The sequence below is a fragment of the Gasterosteus aculeatus genome, chromosome 20 (genome assembly GCF_964276395.1).
Source record: "Gasterosteus aculeatus chromosome 20, fGasAcu3.hap1.1, whole genome shotgun sequence".
Taxonomy (NCBI): domain Eukaryota; kingdom Metazoa; phylum Chordata; class Actinopteri; order Perciformes; family Gasterosteidae; genus Gasterosteus; species Gasterosteus aculeatus.
Window position 1 is genome coordinate 9,032,184 of NC_135707.1, and position 20,868 is coordinate 9,053,051.

Below are 20,868 nucleotides of genomic sequence, written 5' to 3' on the forward strand. Positions count from 1 at the left end.
CTTATTAAAGGATCCGCTTCACTTCACTGCGTGATATATTCCCACAAAATGGATCAACAGACAAGTGGAATAGAGGCCAACAGGAGAGTGGATGCAGAAAGTGGTTGATGAGATGAAGATGAGGGCTTTGTGAACAGGGGAATGAGGGAGTCGGGGAGGGAGGGGCAGAACAAGGCTACCCAAGATGAGGAAGGGGAGAGGAGTCAAGCCAGAGGGGATGCTGCTCATTGGATGAAGTGGATAAGGCAGAGGGGGGGGAAGAGGGGGGGGGGGGGGGGTCGTCCTCCATCCAGCAGGAGTGAGGTCTCCACTGGCCCTCGCGGCATCATCTTCTCAATTTTTATCACCTAATGAACAAGAAGAGCAAAGATATGCATCTTATTAAAAATCAGGTCTGTCAAAAGGAGCAATGGAGGAGAGAGTGAGCGAAATAAATAAATAATGGCATAGTAGAGTATAAATATAGTGATATCCTCCAGGCACATTCTATCTATTGCTCTTTTTTATTTGGCCATTAACGAATTATTGTCTCTTTCCTTGCCTCTCTCTTTCAAATACAAATGAAACCGTGTTGATTTTCATCGTCTGCCTTCAACGTCGCATCTCTATTTTACCGCCAACTGCCCATCTATTTTTTTTCTCATTAGCTTTGTTCCAATTCCCTGCATCTCAGCTGTGCTTTTTTCTTCCGCTCACTGTTCTCTATCCCACCTGTGTATGTGTGATATCGAGCTAATCACTGCCACAATTGTTCACTGCTCCTCCTCCCTCTCTCTGCCCCTCTGTGTTGTGAAAGTGATTGTGGTGGATGGCTGGATGTGGTGGTGGTGTGTGTGTGTGTGTGTGTGTGTGCGATCATGCATGTTGAGGGACAGGTTAAAGGTGAGGCAGCAAGGCGCCGCTACAGGTGGTGGCATCGGTTTCTCATCTCATCTCAATATGGAATTATACAATACTTAGAGCCCAGCGTTGTTAAGAGGGCTGCGGTTTGCTACCACAATGTCTCCAAGGACACAGGCACACTTAAAAGCCTCATGTCTGGATCTAGTCAGACTTTAATTATCAGAGGGATTTAGCGAGACTAAAGCTGTCTGTTCCGTCAGAATGGAAAGATTGCTTGATTTTTCAATGTACTCTTGGAGGATCATCTCAACAGGCACTTTGGCCTAAAAAGCTGCGCAATTATTAAAAAAGGAGCAGCTGTCAAACAGTGTCTACATTTTACGGAGCATCTCAAACCCCCGTGACTTGATCCATTTGTTCCAGTAACATTTAAAAGGTTTAGAGGAGCTTTTTGATATGAATGTTTTATCCCATTAATGTGTATGGGGAGCCAATGAGACATTGGCCAGCTCCGTCAACAGAAAGTTGGCAACTTGAATTGGTGTTCTCTTGATGCATGTGATTTACATTATGTTCAATGTAATCAAGGAGGTAAATACATATTGCATTGTATCCTGTGATACAAAATGTTGGCAAAGCTGCCTTCTTGAGAAGCAGGCACGGCCTAGCAGGCATAATATTTACATGAAAGATCATTTGCAATCGGAATATATAATTACAGCCCTTGTGTATAGGATTGCTTTCTTGTGAGGTTGGGATGCTCATTTGAACGATTGTCGCGAGCTTTTTGTGAGGAAATTATAATTTGATTTGAAAGTGGTACCAAAGAAAAAAAGTGATTATCACAGTTTGGCCGTATTTCATTGGCCAACTTAGCCCGTCTCAAACTCGGCGCTACTTGCTTCAAATTGATTACAACTGAACCGCAGCTATATGTAAAGTTCAGTATTGTTACTTGAATGCTAGCATTAGCCAACACCATTGCTGTGATGCGGTTCTGTTGATACTGTCAGAAAGGTGTTTATTCATTAACCCTAGAATTAAACTATTACACCTACATCATTTTGTGTTGACCCCTGTATTCGCCATCATGTTTCAATTTGTATTCTTACAAAAAATAAAGTGTGTTGACCATTTTTGTAGGCCATCTCCGTTGTTGTCATTTATGAGTTTAAGGTGAACACATAAACGGTGTGCTCTTTCCCTGCCCTATTTAGCCCCCCTTCCTCTCCCTCTATTCCATTCTCCCTCATTCGCACAGACACACGGAAACGTAATGCCTGACACAAGGCATTTATTCCAATATATAAACAATCTACCAAATGTTGCTCAGGTTTTTCCGCTAGCATTTGTTTTTTTCCTTCTATGACAAATGGAGCAATGGACAAATTTGTAGGACAAGAAATAAGCAGATTGCAGGAAAACAAGTCAGATTTGTCCTGTTGCTCCAAATCTCTACGGTTGATAGGCCCAGGTGCAGAACATGATTGGTTTTCTAATAGGTAATGTGGCTTGAGACACAGCGAGTATATGGGACCACCTGGGTGTCTGCATGTGCACACGGGCTTCGTAGCATGCGTGTGTGAGGGTGTGTAGCTGCGTTCGCCCTTGGTTGAGCTCATTAGGCTGTTATGTGGAAGCTCTGCGCTCATTACCAAGCTACGATTCACAAGAGCCGCCATTGTATCCCAGATAAGGTCACCGGGGAAGGTAACATAGAACATGCAGCACATGATTTGTCCTCTTGTACCATCAGTGGTTGAAACGCATATTGGGATCAAAGAACGTTAACTGCACAAGTTGAACTTTGCTGCAACTGCTTGTGAAGGCTGTGATGATACGAATTTATTTATTCTTGTATTCATATAAAAGCCGCTGCCTTGGCCATTGGCCATTTAGTCTGTGCAGAGAGCGGAAGTTAAACCATAATTCCTGCTCTACTGATGGGAAACCCTAATTCCAAATAACATTGGCATTTGTAACCACATCCAACACTCATACATACCAACACTGTAAATAAAGATATGATATAGAGGTTTTTATTGTAGACAGTGAATCAGGACTGTGACTCTATTGTTTAGAAATCCAAAGTTGGTAGAAAGCAAGTCAGCCTCCACAGCTAATAGTACTTTGTCCTAAGTGTTTCTTGGTGGTGATTTAGAAAATGATTGCTCCATTAAGGGGATGTTTATAATGAAGTAGCTTTCTAAAGTTTCTACCTGCTTACACCATGTCAGCGCCGCACAGCTGCTGGGCCAAAATCGAGAATTTCTGGCTTTGTTGTCTACGGCAATTAATCCAACTTGCGGGTTTACAACCTCCCATCAGACACCTTAAAGTGATGTCACTGATGCTAATCACTTGCTTTCCTAAGGTCAATGAGTCCCTCCAATCACTACCTTCTCTCTATCTCTCCCCTGTCTCTAAGTCCCGCTGTGATGCCAGAAGTAGCTGCTTGGCATGCTGGGGATGCGTCCTCTTTCAGACATGACTAATGCATGGCACACCCAATATATCCACCAGTCAAAGCAAGCTAGACGTGTGTAGGCGAGAGCCTTCTCACATTTACCTGTTCTGTATGCTTGATGGAATCATTTAATTTGCTAAATATACTTAATCCTGGATTATAGCATACGAAACAAGAGCACGTGCGCACATCTCGCACTACGCTCCCGCACACACACACACACGCATACGCACCCACATGGATTTTCTCATCTCTATGTCGATTGTTCTTCACCTGATGGGTAGCGGTGCTGAGATTCCTGTGGTTTGTTGATGTTCCATCATAGCGTTCCCTCTCGGTGAGCTGGCGCTTCGCCACAGGGTTGGTCACGCTAATAAAGACCTTTTGAACTGAGCCGAATTGACTTGAGACATGTGGAGCAGAGGAAAAAAGAGAAAGTGAAATGGAATTATGAACAAAGACTGGGGCAAGAGATGAGATAATGAAAGGTTTTGTCCTCCAGGTACAAGACCTGCCATTTATTTCTGCCACCCATGCTAAAATTAATAATTAAAGGATAGGCCGGCTGGATGAGATCCCTCGATAAGGGCAGATAACGTCCTTAGGTAATGCTTGATTCAACCTTCATTTTGATTTTTAAGGTTATACTTCAGGGGCATTTGTGACATCTGACTTTAAAGGAGTAAGCTGCGGACTTCCCATTGGCATTTTGTTAATTTATTTCTTTGTCTTTTCCACTTGAGGGGCAGTACTTTGAACCTAAAATGTGAAGAGAGAGACATGTCACACAGGCCTGATTTGAACCCATTTCTGCCTCTCATGTGAGTACTGAAGCATTGCCGGATTTTCTCGCCAGTCATTCTGCTCCTCTAACTGTTCCTCCAATGACAATGTCAGTCTTCCAATCCCACCGACCCGGTGTTGTGTAATAGTCATTGTCGTCTGTTTTAAACCTGATTGAGAAATGCTGGTGGAAGTGATTCTTAGAGATCAACGGCGAGTTTATTTGGAACTTGGTCCCAGATTAGCAAAAAGGCTATCATAGCAAGCAGGCTTGTCAATCAAACAGTCAATTACAGCACCCCAAACGAGAGCGAGATGAAACCTACGGGCCGATTGTATTAGTTGCTGTTCCACTGATGAAGCAATGTGACATCTTGTGTGTGGGCCTGCGGCGACGTCAGGCCTGCAGAGGCTGTCTAGTCCAACTAATGAGGATGGAGAGAGGGGTCAGAGATAATAACCAATCTAAATAAGGACCTTGATTTGACTTTAACACTGTGTCATAGTGTGTCACTCTGTGTGTGTGTGTGTGCTCGGAGGTGATGTCCTCCCACCTTCCTGCTGTTATGTTATGACTGGCGTCCTTGCTCGGAGCACACTGTCATCCGGAGGTGTCATCCACGCAGCGCAGCCATCAGCGCACTGCTAGCTACATTCTGAAGGCTGACGGAGACGGACACACCTTAGATGTGCACCAACACACACAGTTGCGTGTGTAATGGACCCTTTTTGGGGGGTATTCTGCCAGCATAGACAAATACAGGACGCATGCACGCTCCCACGCGTGCGCACATGCTCGCTGCTCCCGTCAGTCCTCCCTCTGGCCGTCGGTGAGCGCACATGTTATGCAAACCCTAACAAAGCGCTGCCAGAAAGTGAGCGTCAGCTCACCTGACAGGAACTCAGAACTCCGTCTTCCTCCCTCGCCATCCCATTTTCCTTCTGTCCAACCTCATTTAACCTGAGGAAGACCCCTAACCTCCTAACCTCCTAAACTCAACTGAGTTTGACACATACTCACTTAACATTTGGGGGAATTCTTCCATTTGTTTCCAGCTCAGCAGGACTCTGAATGGAAGCGTTTCTGTCTAACGTGTCATGCAGAGAAGTGTTTTGGTGTGCTATGATTAAATACAGCGCTTAGCAGCCACCGCAGAGGTGTTAAGGAGCATTGAAGCTGAATGTTAACCAATACTCTGAAGCCAACAGGCCTCCTTGTAAGTGTAGCTGTCAGGAAGAACAGTAACTAAGCCCCCCAGTGGGGCTGATTCAAGTGCACACAAGATGCGCGGTTGTGAAGAAGCGGGTGCCTTGCAGAACAACGCAGGTAACATTTCACTACTTGGAACGATTCTCCAGGGTTGTTGTTGCATTTCCTGGGCTAAGGAGAGGGATTTGAGAAATGTGCTGTTATTGTGCATATTTTGTGATGATAATGGATACATTTAGTGTGGCCCGTCACAAAACACGCTGTATACGGCCCCTCTTTGGTGTGCAGTATGCTGCAACATACATCGTAGTTAACATTTCAGTTACCCCCTAAAATATATGTTTACTCCTCTCGGCCTCAATAATAAAGTAACAGTTCTTCAATTCTGCTGCCTTCCTGACTGCATCGACAGCTTGTATATTTTCCCCTGTTGTTGTTTTAGCCTGCAGGCCTGTATGATGGGATCGTTTAAGACTTATTCGCTTCAATGACAATAAGAGTGACAACTCCCTTTGTGTGTCCATATATAAAGCAGTGTAAAGGGACTTTGCACGTCACATTTAAAGCCAATTCACCTGAGAGGCCGATTCTTTGAAGACATTTCTTGCAGGCTGAATGGCTTTTCTGTGCACTAAAGGAATTGTGTAAGTTCTTCCCACAGCTGCAGCATTGTGATTGTTCCTGCAGCTTCTGACAAAGAAGCCATAATGAAAGAATGAAAAACACCCCTTTTTTGGAGCACCACTTGTCATATAATGGCTTAATCCAGGTAGAAATGGAATTTGCTGTGCGTGTATAGGCCTACGGATGTGAGAACCCGCTGATCAATCATAGCAACTAACATAGCCAAGACCTGCGTAGGACAGTTGAGTTAGATGAGATGAATCAGTAGTTGTGCTTTACTGTTGGAATGCTTTATGCCCCCCTATATGGCAACGCCTCTGTAATCCCAAATTTTGGGGTTGACAACATTGCTGAGAAAAACACTGTGGACACAATTGGCTAATTACGAGTGTGAACGATTCAAAAGAAAAAGAAAAGTTCACATTATACATATTGTTCATACTGACACAATACCACAACCACAACAGAAGGAGGGCCACATGCAGCAGTGCCCTTGGTCAATTCATATTTGTACATCCCTGATTGCAGCTGTTCATACAGCTGCTGCAGCAGAGAGTTGTTGACCTGTACCCATTTCCAATCTAAAACACCGCAGCCTGAATTGAAACCTGAGGGAAGCCTTGATGGATTGATGACGTTCACACAGCCTGGTGGGACTCTAGGGTGGCGTGACCACAGTCACACAAAAGCCAGCAGGCACACACACACACACACACACACACACACATTCGCGCACAAACGCAAATAGACATGTCCAATGTATTCACCACCTGCTCAGTCACCCTCACGCGCTCTAGAAGCAACACTCACCAACATTTTCTAGATCGGGTCGACACATCAAATTGCTTAACCACGAAAGACAGGGAATCAGAGAATTTAGCGTGTGCGTGCGTGTGTGTGTCAGTGCGCTGTAGGGCTCTGTCTGTGTATTAGGCCCAACTCCTGCATTTCTCATTTTAGCACAACACATCAAAAAGACAGGACGACGTGGCTGCACGCTGACCACACATGGTTCTTCCTGCATCATCCAGCTTTTGGTTTAGCCCGTCACAGAAAGTAGGACAGAGCTGGGTCCTGATGACCATATTTGGCCGGGTTCTCCGTCCCCTGCAGCCATCTTGCCTGCCTCCACTGCATGTTGCCAGGGCATCGCCGCTCAGCCACCCCCCCCCCCCCCCCTTCTCGTCCAGCCTCGTTTTTTCTCGGAGTTCGCCTCCTTCTTTTCCTCCTGCACCGCCAGAAAAGAGCGTGTTTCATCCCCCTCTTGGTTTTTCTCTTTCCGCTTGCTCTGCCCCTTATCCCTCGTTTCCCTTGCCCCCCCCCCCCCCTCATCCTGTTGCTGCGCTGTTTTCTCGCCAAACCCTCTTCCTCTGCTCATCCTCCTTCTCCCTCTTCACCCCTCTGCACTTCCTATGTTCCCCCCTTTCTGCCTCATACCTTCCGAGCAGGAAACTGTGTTCATCCAGGTTTCCTCCCCTGGCTGTGTGCAGGGAGCGGGGGTCTGCCGGCCCCTGGCCTTTAACGGCTCCGCCCCCCGTGTTCCTAATCAGCCCCCTTGCACCGTGCACACGTGTTTGCAAATTCATCAACTTCCGCGCATCTTCACGCACGTGCGCCAACACTTGTGTCACACATGTGGTCTGGGGGCCACAACGGAGTCATACACACTCAGTATGCGCGTGCGTGCCAATACTCTCACACGCACACGCAAAGTCTCTCTACCTCCTGGCCGCATGTTTGATCGCCTGGAAAATGAATACTAAATGCAGGGCAAAATGGCCGGCAGGGATCACCTTGGCTGCATGCGGCTCACCGCCGGCTCTACGCTGCCATGAAACTGGAGCGCCTCCATACCTAATTCCCCACGCAGATATTGTTGGACTCCACTGCTTGTTAAGGAGACGCACAGTGATGGCTGACTTTGTCAGTGATTTGTTTTCTTAAGTAGGGAGCAGAGAGGCTCCTCCTGTGCCCGGGCTGTAGAATTCCCTCTGAGCCCTCAGCTTTCCCTCTCACCGACACAGAAACACACAGACTCACACACAGACACACAAACGGGCGTACCGTAGAGGCCCGTCTACACACAGTCAAGAACGCACATGTGCACACATACACTCACACTCAAGAGTATGAAGTACTGAGATTAAATGTTTTTCTTGTATTCTGAAATGATTACATGTCAGTGCTGTTTTATTTACGTCTGACTACGGGAGGATGGAGTGTATGAAGAATGTTATTGTGTTGACCTGCGCTTGTTACTGCAGTGGCAGGGTTTAAGTGGCTTGAGGTCAGTATTCTATACTTTTAACGTGGCCACTGTGTTCTGGAGTCGATGCTCAACTATAGAGGCCTGCATGTGTGACCACTCAGCGGTATACCATAATAATACTTACTACGTGCAGCATAAAGGCTTTTTGAGTTTCTTTGTTTCAAAAAAATGGGGACAGGGAATCCTCACAGCCAATCATCTCTTAAAAATATACGATTTTTCAGGCAATAGCGGGATCTTGATTGTCCGCACCCAACCCTTCTTGTTTGAAACCACAAAAGAAGAAGGTGAGAGTTCTCGCAGAGCTAAAAACGGACAATTAAGCCCCTTGTTGGCTCGTTGGGTTTGTTTGTGCATGTGTGTGTGGCAGGAGTGTTTGCCTCACAGCCATGTCTGTGTGTTTATGTGTGATAATGAATCTATTTATGCATATGAGATGTGTTCATAGGAGGACAACAGTGTGTTTTGTGTCCGAGTTGTTGTGTGTTTGTTTGCTTCTGTTATCAATGCAGCCCAGGCGACAGAAGCTCTTCTAGCGGAGAGTTAGTTCAGTCCAGCATGAAGATGAGTTTAGCCGGCTGGCGTATGCCAGCATCACTCTGCCGACTGTATTCCTGCGCGCACGTGTGTCAATGAGTGCGCGTGTGTATTTAGAGTATTTGTGTATGTGGGGTCTTTGATGTCAGCTCGTGGCTGCTACTGTTTGCAGATGTGCGTGTTAGGTAATCACAAAACACAATCACTCTGATCTATTCCTGAACCTCTGCCATCATATATAGCATTCTTCTCATCCACCCACAACCTCTCTCCATTGCTCAGTCCCACATACACATTTTCTCTTTTTTGGCCTCTATTTTCCATCTCTCTTCTGCCACTCCTCATCTCGGTCCTCCATCTCCTACTCCCACGCTCACTTTATCTCTGTGTTTTGTTATATATTACCGCTCCATGTTGTTTGTCTCCGGACATTTCTCTTGTCATCTCTCTTTTTTTCTCACCTCACCCGCTGCCCCCCCGAGCCCCTGCGCTCTCCCGTCTCCTCCCCTTCGTTACCCCTGCTGTCTTCCTCCTCTGCGTGCCTTTTGCCTTCCATCACATGTGTGCACGCTGTCGGAGGGGGAGTATTGATTGCACGCTCGGGTGACAGGCGCGGTAATGGACGGCTTGGAGTGTGCGTGCGAGTGTGTGCGGGGTGGTCGGGGGTGTTTAAGGAACAGTCGCGGCGATAACTCACCTGACCGAGCGGACGACCGCCGGGCGGGCGGATGGAAAGGTGCTGCATAACGCAGGGCAACTTGACAGGCTGCATTTGAAAGCCTCTGAGCTAAATATAGGGCAACTTTCAAATTGCATCCCATTTTTTCTCAGGGCAAATTGTTTCTGACCATGCGAGAACACTGGCAATGAAACAGACGAGTAAATTCAGTAACTGCTGTGACTAGTCTCCCTTGCTGTTGTATTATATTGTTTTACATTTATCTCTAACATGCAGGATATCCAAAGTGCTGTTTTTTTAAAGAACCCCCCCTCCCCCCAATCCACAGTGTGCTTTGATGTTGCCATATCCAGCCATGCTCCTCAATTTTCACCACTGCAGCATGGACAGTAACACACACACACACACACAAGTTAAAATGCTAATGAGGGTGATTCAATTAAAACAATCTCCTTTTCATCGCCCATAACTCTGTTTTGTAACGTTGTGTTTGCACTCTTTTATGGATTATTAGACAAATGAAGAGTTTGTTTTTTCGTTCTCTGTGGCAGTTTTGGGATATTGTCATAATGATTACAGAGCTTTATGCAGCAGGTCCGTTGACTGTGGAATAGCTTCTGTGTCACGGAGCTCACCCCCGACACTCATCCAATAGATGGAGCCTGTGACCTTTGGGTTCAGGACGAATGCTATTATGAATATATTTATAAACCTGATTCTGGTACATGTTCTGCATGCCAACCGGCTAATTATGTGCTTTCTGTAAAGAAAACGAAAAACTGCGCTATGCAGTATTACCATTCCTACTGGCAGAATGTGCGGCACAAATAAATATAAATACATGCATGCTAATAGACATGAAATCACATTGTGTGATGGGACTTTATAGGGGATATTATGTGACTCTTATCCCCAAACCACGTAATTTTAATACATTCCGTGCAGAGTGTATCGAAAATTGCAAGAATACCACTGTCAGGCATGAAACAGGGTGATACTACACTAAAATAGGTAAGTAAAATAAATGAGCAATTGAATGAACACACGTCTCTCATTCATCATGTGTGACCTAAATTAAGCAATTTGCCAGTAGTGTGACATATGAATTCAGAAATCTGTAGTTAGAACTTCTAAGGCTATTTATTCACTGTGGTGGAAATTGTGGTTTTAGCCCTTGTGAGACTCGTTTTTGATTAAGTATTTTACTAACTAGAATATAGGAAAAATCATAAGAATACAGAAATCATCAACACGTAAGTACAGACATACGTCAAATGACTACAATTCAGCTGAATAGGGGCAGATGGTTCTTTCTCCCAGAGGAGCTAGAAGATCTGACAAAGTTTCTGGGGGAGAACAGGAGCTTTTATACATCTCTGAAGGTTCGAGGAATAGGGAAAAGGAGGACCCTCAACCCCCCCACAAAGGGAGATTAGTGGTAACCAGAGGTTGTTTGGGAACATCCGTGACCCTCTCTAAATGGGACCTAGTCAATCATATTCGACAGACAGATATGGACGGAAGGGGAGAAGAACAGGATACGGTCTGTCCAGGCCCCATCTGGAAAACTGGATGCCATCGTGGACTTGGTCAGGTCACGACTTTCCCAAGAAAGGTCACATACGAGTTCTTGAGACACTCACAATATGCAGCTCAACAAATTCTCCCCCGACATTCACCAGTGCCTGTTGCTGATTTACTGAACAATGGAGCAAATAAATGCAAATCCTCCTTAAATATGGAGCCGTTGCATAAATATTGCAACAGACATCGCTTTCAGCATACGCTACCGTGTATTACCATAGAGGTGGCAGACGGGTAACCAACAATTTAGGGTGAGAAAGCCGAACTGAATGTAGTGCAGCAGTTGTTTGTCCCCTGAATGTCAAATTGATTTACTCAATTGACCTTGTGATGGTGACGACCCCGTTCAAATTATGCAGTTTGTCACTTTGTTTCAGTTTTATATTGTAGCAGAAAGCAGGTCTCTCACTTGTTGGTTTTGTGACGATGGTTGAATAGACAATCTCCCCTGCTGGTGAGGGACTTAAAATATTGATTTATAGTTAGAATCCAGCCCCAAATGGCAAGTAATGATTCATCGTTTGTCTGATGTCTGGTGTTTTCTGTCATCTTTGCCGTCGTTATGTTTCAGACCTCTGGACCCCAGCGCTCAGCTGCTGACTAGGACTGACTGCCATCCTCCTAATGTTAAGATGAAACACACATTACAGATGACAGCTTACTTCTAATCTCAGCATCTGAAAACTATGTCATTATACTCATCTGGTGCGCCTGCAGATTTCCTCACAACAAAATACGGTTCAACCTTTATTCATACCTTTCTCACAACACGCAACCCATTTAAAATTCCCAAATAAATTGTTTGTAATTATAAACTGTTGGTAGCGGAGATGTTTTCTGTTTTCCCTTTAAATACTGTTTTATTAATGTACAGAACAGCAATGTGTGGCTTGTTGTAAAAACAGACTTTGGAAGTTGACAAAAAAAAGAAAGCGTTTTATGCAAAACTGAACATTATTTTGGTTGAATCTTTGCGTATTTTGCTGATTCTCACCCCCTCTCCAGTCAGTCCCTATCAGTCCTAATAGTGTGATGTCCCGTGTTGAGTAGAGATGACCAATTTTAGACTCAGTCATGGGTGACAGATTTAATCCTTAAATCCTGATGTCATGCAACATATTCAGGAAAAAGCGAGTAAATATATTACCATTATCCCCTGGTTAGGCAACTCTAAAAACCATAAGACTAATTTGATTTGATTAATATGTATTGCAGCCGGTTAAATAGCTCTACTAGGATGACATAAATCTGATTTGTATAAACTATCTCCCCGCAATTTACATTACCATTAATACCGATAAATTCAACTTTTATTGTATAATATATAATTATAATCTGAAACAAGCAGCCATGATAAAACATATGCAGAGCCCTAGGATTTGTATGTCTAATAAAGGCAGCTTTTTTTATGGTCACTGTTACAGTACTGATATTAATGTATTTATGGTCCGTAGGCTTTTCCAGTCAAATTGAAAAAAGGAGATTAAAAGGATAATTTATGGCTTAACACAAATAGAATACTGAAAGTCATTTTGTTGCATCCTCCAGCCACATGGCACTTTCTATGCATTAAAGCAACTCTGCAATCTGACATTATTAAAAAACATTCTTGTGGCATTTCCAGTGTGCTGATGTTGTAGAGTGCAGAATGAAAGACAACACAGAAGAGAAAAAATGACATCAACCAAGGTCAAAAGCTATATTCATACCCATGTTGTTTTCAACATGAGACACAATGAAAATAAATCCCTCAGGGCTTTATTGTGTTATCCTATCGCTTCTGTGACCTTTTTAAAATGGATGGCGCTGTTTTCTTCTGTTGCTATGAAATTGCTCATAAATAATTTGATCAATTATGTAATCCACTGGAGCCACCAGGAGTGCTCACAGTTTACGTTCTTTTATCACCGCACATGCACGTTTAGGTATGATAAATAGTTATTTATTTGTTTATTTGTAGATATGCTATTCACAGTTTGTTTTTGTGACAGTCAGATTATCCTGCTATAGTGAGCATAAGCGCCGAAATCAGTATTATCTATTAAGATGCAGATTTAAGATTATTGCTGAGTCAACATGGATTTGCGCTGTCTCGAGCTGCATGACATTATTCGGGGCTTATTTCACCATCTGGCACCAATGCAAAGTTTCCAGCTATTTTAGCAGGCAGCGTCAAAAGAAAATTGTATTTTTCATGACCTTATCCCAAGGCACGATCCTAAACACATTCAGAAAAACACTGTCAGAATAATAAAAAACAAGCAGTAAACAAGATAATTACTACATGTGTGCTCATTAAATCATCATTTCTTTTACAGGTGCTTACTCAACTTAAAAATGCAATACAGTAACAGGTTTAAGAAGTGAATAATGTGAACAATGCTTTGATTCAGTTGGGAGGTTCAACTGGCCGCTCACAAATCACAATTACTCACAATTACTTGTCCGATGATCTGATGATCACTTTGAAGGCCATTCACTGAAACTCATAATGAGGATTTCATTTTGTCGTATTGATCAAAGTCTTCCATGATACCTGCAGCGATCATACAAAAACACCACATGTGACTCAGATGACGAAAGTCCTGCGGATGTGTTACACATCGAGGCACATCAATTTCATAGTGAGACGTCTCAAAGATCTGATACAAATCCTCGGGGGGAAAAAAAAGCATGATGTAAGATTTGGCCTTCCACATGAATATTCAACTATTTCACTGTTTGAGAAAGCGTGATCATTCCTCTGCTGAATGAGCAACACAGGCCTGGCCTACATTCTTTGGTCTTTGCATAGTTACTTTGCATAGTCGCAAGTGAATCCTTTTTAGATGTTGAACTTCGTCTGAGAAGTGCAGTCGGAGAGAATTTGTCTCTCGTCCGGGGCAGCTGAGAACAAACCCAATTGGAGCATTCGGCTTTATGCAGAGCAAATTAGCACAGGCTAAAACAGGAGACAAGCCACATACGTGAGCTTCAATCGAAAAAGCCATTTTATGTCACTCAGATGTTGCTTTTTTTAGACGGAAAATCGACAGTTGTGACAGAACTTTACAGTCATATTGCACACACACACTTGAGTTGAGGTCACTGTGCACACATTTGTTCCAGCCCCGTGTTGCAGCAGCTTTGACCCCCCATATCTCCTATTTACCTTTTCCATCACTGGATCCCTTTTCCCTCTCTGTTTGCCTCCCACTCCTCCCCACTCCTACTCCCTCCTTTTCTCATCCTCGACTCTGTTGCCACGGCAGCAAAACATGACATTGAGAGGGAGAGAGAGAGAGAGAGAGAGAGAGAGAGAGCAAATGCCATCTGATTCATTTAATACACAACCTGTGTGTGTGTGTGTGTGTGTGTGTGTGTGTGTGTGCGTGTGTGTGCATGTTGGTGAATGTGTTGGATAGGTTTGTGTACATCTCTATGTATCTGTTGTGTGTGTGTGTGTGTGTGTGTGCGGCGTGTGGGTGTTTAAGTGGGCAGCTGCGTGGAGTCGGTTCACCGGTTCATCACAGAGCTATGGCAGTGCGAACACTCTACCTTTGTCTGTCTTACTGCATATAGCGGTGCCGTTTCCGTTTTCTATTTCATGTTCATTCCAAATATCTGGTGGTTTTAAAGCAACGTGCCCCGTAAGTGATTCACGATCATCTCTTTTGTGAAGCATTTGTGCCCCGACACAGATTCAAAGAAAGCTTCTCTTTATAGTGGCAGACATTATTGAAGTATTCTGCATCAATAGTCAGCTGAAATGTTACAAATAATGTCTGTGCTGATACGAGGTCCTGCCACTCCAACGAATCAAGTCAAATCAGATTAGGTTCATTTGTACGACCAAGTAAACCCAGTTTTCTCCAATTGGAATTCACAGGCTCCCACCAATGGTGACACACTCTCTAAAAAGAAAAGGAAAGTACAATTAAAACACAAAAACCTTTTAGCACACCAGCAAAAAAGTAATAGAGAGAAGCCTCGCTACATCAGTTTGTAAAAATACAAATCTAAAGGGTTTTGTAGTCCAAAATAATTATAATAAGTCAAATGCCAATAACATTCTATTAAATCCTGTAACTAAACCCGTACCAGGATGAAAGTGAAAGCATCCACTCACATTCAACACTGATTTACATTGACACTGTATTCTCCCTCAGACATCGGTTTCTTTTCAGTGCCGTATGACTTTCAATCTTGTATTTACAGGGCTTTGTTTTGAATGCAAATGTTAGCTCTTCAAACAAGCCCGGGGGGGCGAGTGAGTTCAAGGAGAGCCTCCTAATTGTGATTAAACGGCTGCGCCTACCAAAGCCGCCCATGCAACCAGTTGGACCTCCGTCGACAGCAGTTACACTGAAAAGAACATCTAGTGCATCTAGCCTCACCCCCTCACCCCCGACTGCTCTGATCCGAACAGCGGGGGGTAAATATATGCATGCAGGGGGACCGAAATGCGGACTCACTGCTGGCATGTTCAAACACATAATACGCAGGCGTGCAGACGTGAATAAAACAAAAAGACGCTCTGCTGAAACATAAACCAACACACACACACACACTGCAGTCTTCAAAGCTTTCTCGGGAGTTGGTGCACATGTGTGCAGCTTGTGGATGCTTGTGTGTGTGTGTATGTGTGTGTGTGTGTGACATGTTCGGATGTGACAGCGTCAGAGGAGTACGGTGTTTCCCCGAGCAGGCTGTGTCACTGACTGAGGGCCTCTTTGTCAAGGAGAACACTGGGGAAGCATGCATCCACGTCCCATGGACGGGGAGAGGAGAGGGGGACGCGGGGGAGAGAGGGGGACGGAGGGGGAGAGAGGGTTAGATGGGGACTAGAACAGAGAAAGTGGGCTGTCGAGATGGAAGAGACCGGTGAGAGCTGAGATAGGGAGAGAGAGGGGAGGGAGAAGGGAGGTATAGAGTGTTCCTGAGACTGGAGAAATAGGGGCCGTGCGAGGAGAGAGAGAGAGAGAGAGAGAGAGAGAGAGAGAGAGAGAGAGAGAGAGAGAGAGAGAGAGAGAGACAATAAAAGTCTCACAGACGTCTCACAGACGGAAAGCCAGACCGGAGTTAATTGGGTTGGACACAATTACTCAAACACCTGACAATATGGCTGTCATGAAATAAATGTTGTGATGCTTACAAAAACTCTTTTCATCATTATTCCAAATGTAGTCATGAATTTCAAAACCCGCTTCCCCTCAAATTCAGGAAATGTCTTCAAACTAAAATAAAGACAATTTACAATGATTTTCAAAAGTAACAACTGCTCATATTTGCTGGGAAATATCACATTTTTGTTTCATAAATTATACAAGCATTTCATAACTGGCAATGGGCTGCTGATTCAACTCATTTGTTAGGCTGCAGTTTGTGATGTCGCTGTATTATGTGATAGATGTTCATCTTATTTTGCCCCTTACTAGGAACTCTTCTCAGAAACCAACATTCAGCACGCCTCACAGGGTTGTGTTTACTGCAGTACTTGTATTGAATTGCATTATTTGTAATAGCTGTCCACGTTCATGTTGTTTCTTATTCCATAAGAAAAGCCGAGCTACTGATTATACCTGTTACCCAGCCTCCTGCAGTCAAGTAAACATCCTCAAAATTCCTATTTAAGATATACATGCCAGCTTCCTGGTCGGCAACATCACATGAATAAATCATATTTGCTGAAAAGGTTTAACCTCACCTTACCGGCATGTCTCCAATACAAATTCTCAAAAGCCACTTCTGAGAATGGCAACAAGAAGGTGCGGCCAAAGCCAAACTCCTCACAAGGAATTGTGAATAATGAAAAGGGATGAAGAAACACAGGGAGAAGGTGCTTCGGAGTGGAGGTGAGCTGGGTACATGTGAGCGGAGCGAGGAGGTTTGAACGGCCGCAAAGTCAAAAAATGCGTGAGTCAGTGCGGCCAAGAACGTGCTCTGCCACTTGATCCTAGAAAAGCGGCTGAACGAGGGCGTCCCCGGCATGTATTTCCTCTACCACTGACACAGTGGTGGAGGAGGGGGAGCGGGGGGACAAACGTCCCTGTTCAGGGACAGCACCCCAGCTGTCGGCGGCAGGCCCGCTGTCTCTCGTCAACGAGGGTTTTTAATTGCGAGAAGAAGGAGCAGAAGAACGTCTCTGTGCCATAATGGCCGGCGGTGCAGCCGCCTTCAATCCACAGCCTCTGTAGCCGTTCCACTCGCAAATTCAATTACGGGAATGATTCATCCTTCTATTATGATAACTGTCAGCTTTTCTCGTGTCATACAATAAGGCAGAAGGGGAAAAAACAAATGATTTGCCAGCCCCCCCACCGTCACCTTTTTCCTCTCCTTCGTCTCACCCGCCCTCACCCCTCAAGCTGCTTTTCTTCATCTCAGTTCTTTTTCTCTTTCTCTGCGTCCCCCTCTTCTTGCCTCGCTATCGCTCATCCTGCTTCCTCTGTCTTAGTCCCTGTTCATCCTCTGCTCATCTGCCCGGGGGTGTGAGGGGCGATAGCGTTCTCTCATTTTCCCATTTTCTCCATGTCTTTCTCCCTCCCTCTCTGGCCCTCCCTTTGCTTCCTCTCCCTCTCCTACCACACACACACACACACACACGCACACACACACACACACACACACACACACACACACACACACACACATACACACACACACACACACACACACACACACACTCCCTCCTTCTCGCCCACACTCTTTCTAGATAATTAAGATCTCTGATTTTACGGTTTTCTCTTTCATAATAGGCACTGCAGACACTACAAGCAAGACACCCAAGTCTCCGCGCGCGCACACTCACACGCACTCACACACACATACATATACACGCATATGCAGTCACACGGCCACATTAATCAGCAAACACACACAAATATGCATGTGCCTTTAAATGCACACTAAGATGAAAACATGCACCAAACGAATAAATCTCCAACTAGGATGAATGTCCCCCTCTCTCTCTCTCTCGCTCTCTCTCTCCCGCCTACAGTAGACACACTCTTTCGCACACAGCGAGTCTGGATATTTCTGCTTTTGTGTATTTGGTCCCGGGTGATTTACAGCAGGGTGCAGGATGAAAGCGAGCGAGGGGAAGCAGTGGTTTTTGTGCAGCGCAGAGGAGTGTGGCTGCACTTGGCCCTCTCTCTGTTCCAGCTATGCAGACTGACACCCGACTGCTACCGGGACTCAGCTGCGTGCTTCTACAGCAACAGAGCATGTAACAGCAGCCAGACACACAGTCCTCGCAGATTAAACACAGCAATAATATTGACTCTCAGTCCCTCCCCCCTTCAGTAACACATTGCTCTCTCTCTCTCTCTCGCGCGCTTTCTCTGTCCTGCAGTGTTGGATGAAGTTCTCTGATCCTTAAGTAAAACCACAAATGGCACAATGTAAAAATAGCCTTGCTTTGACAAACGTTACCAAAGTAAAGTGTTATTTGAGGTGCATTGTATACTTACTGTAATGCATCGAAAGTCCACATTACGCAAAAGAGCCCCGTTCATAGAGATTTTAATCAGGTCTCGTTTGGATCAAGATCTCCTTTTTTTTAGAGAGAAATGGTAATATCTTAACTTGCATACAATAACAGAACATCGGCTAAACATTTAATCAAATAACAAATATAATCCTAAATAAAATAAAATCCTCTTTAAAATGTGAAAAGGGGGAATTTAGCAGGCAGCTTTTTCCATTCACTAGGTTGTGTATTTGCTTTATGTTGTTGTATTTGATGTATATGTGCACACTATGGAATATCTAAGAACATAAGTGTCAGAGGTCACGTGATCTCACACTATTTCTTTTGATGAATTAGATGCACTGTGAATCATATTTGTATCTTCTTGCAGAGCTTGAACCACACACGCACACACACACACACACACACACACACACACACACACACACACACACACACACACACACACACACATGCAAACGCACACGCACACACGCACACACACACACACACACACACACACACACAGACTGATGAAGAAATCTGCGAGAGATTGAAGCAGCATAAAATGAACCTCGGACTCACTCAGCCTTCCGACTAGCTATTAGAGTCCAACACCAAGTTTAAGTATTAAGTGGATCACTTAAATGGAGTTGCTGCGAGAAAAGAGGGGGGAGGTAGAGTAAAAGCTTTTCTTGTTTTCAGCGATGCCATAAAGCCTAACACACATTGTGATAAACAGTGTTTAGCTGCTGACGTAGAGTGTACAGTGTGACTATAACAAGTGTTTCCAATATAATACATTTTATTATTGATTCCTTTGAATCATTGTAATATAAAAGTATCATTTAAATGTGGCAACCCTGCGAGGAGGATCATATTTTAACTGCTCAATGCTATGACAATGTAATACATCATGTAATCACGTACTTCCTTACAGTAGGTTAATATTATTTCTGCAAAGTAATTATTAACTTGCCAATACATAATGTTTAAGTAATAACTTCCACTGAAATGCAGAGCGTATACCTGAATGCAGCACTTCAGTAAATGGTTACTTTGCAGTGCTGTTCTTTTTCTTCTCTCTGTCTCCATCCGGCTGTTCTCTCATCCCCCATCGTACCCATTACCGTTCCCTCCTCCTTTTTTTATCCACCTACCAAACCCCCCCCACCGCCCCATCACCTCCCCTCCACATCCTCTGTAATTTTCTCTATCTAATGCTGTCAATACCTCTCAATAACAATGAAATATCATGGTTCGATCCCGGATTGATGAAGGCACATCCTCAGTGAGGACCTTATTTGTCATCATGGCAATCTGCTTCTTGGTAATAGCCAATCAGGTGTCTCCTGTGAGATGCAGTGCTCCCATGATAGGTTCCCCGTTGTTTTGATCGACTGCACCAAGGCCCGCCACTTCAGCTGGGCTCGATCGATACGCCATCACACTCACGCGTAACACACACACACACACACGCACACGCATAGACACACACTGCATGTGGACACACTTTGATGAAGACTAAATCGAGAAAGGGACCACTGACGGGGGCGCAAACTGAACACAGTAGCAACAGCCGGCACAATGGAGCGCCGTGTGACAGCAGTGTGCTGTAGGCATCTCACTGTGGGGTTGGAATAATCAGCTCTTGCATGAAAGTCTCCGTAGAACATGTGCACAATTATGCACACGCACGTGACAACAACGTGCAACTGTGTCTTTCTTTTTGCAATATTGCTTCGGAGGAACAAAATAGATTTGGCCAGTGCCAGTTATCATATGTTGTGTCTCACATACAAATGACCTCCCATTAGCCCAGCCTCCGCTCACATTGAGCATCTCTGACCATAATGAGAGCAACACAGCCATCTGCACAGTATGGCGCATGCTGTTAGTGTTATAAAGAAAGAGAGAAAGAAACGTAGGTAGGTAAGTGTACAGAAAGCAGGAGAAAAGAAGAAGTATGGTTGGTTTATGAGACTTGGGTCTTAGATATTTTTGATGTGCTTGAAAGGTTTGGTGAAAAAAATACAGAACTGAAAGTTAAAAGGCTGTAGAGGAAAAAAGGGAAGAATGGCGGTGGGAGGGGCGCTCAACACAGTGAGTAACAGTTCGCATTGTATTCTTTGATGTACACACAAGCGTATGCGAAAACAGACAACGCCAATGTATTTCCTTTCCCCCGTGTGCTTGTCAAGGCCAAAGGGCAGCGTTCTCCAACTCCAGCATCCCTGTGTCGACAGCCGCAGGGGTCAACCGAAGGCCATCAACCGAGTCTGTCCGTCTGTAGCTCTAATCGGTGAATCAGACTTTTGAAACATTCCCAGGTCAGCAGACCCCACTAACACCTCCTCAACCCCCCTGTCTGTCACACAACACTCCCTCTCCTCTCTGTCCTCACCCCTTCCCTTCATCTCGC

The 20,868-nt window shown here is 44.6% G+C and overlaps 1 protein-coding gene across 7 annotated transcripts in view; it reads left to right on the forward strand.

The window, feature by feature from the left end:
• grik5 (glutamate receptor, ionotropic, kainate 5) overlaps positions 1–20,868 on the forward strand; it is a 67,091-nt gene that overhangs the window by 17,169 nt on the left and 29,054 nt on the right. The window lies entirely within an intron of this gene.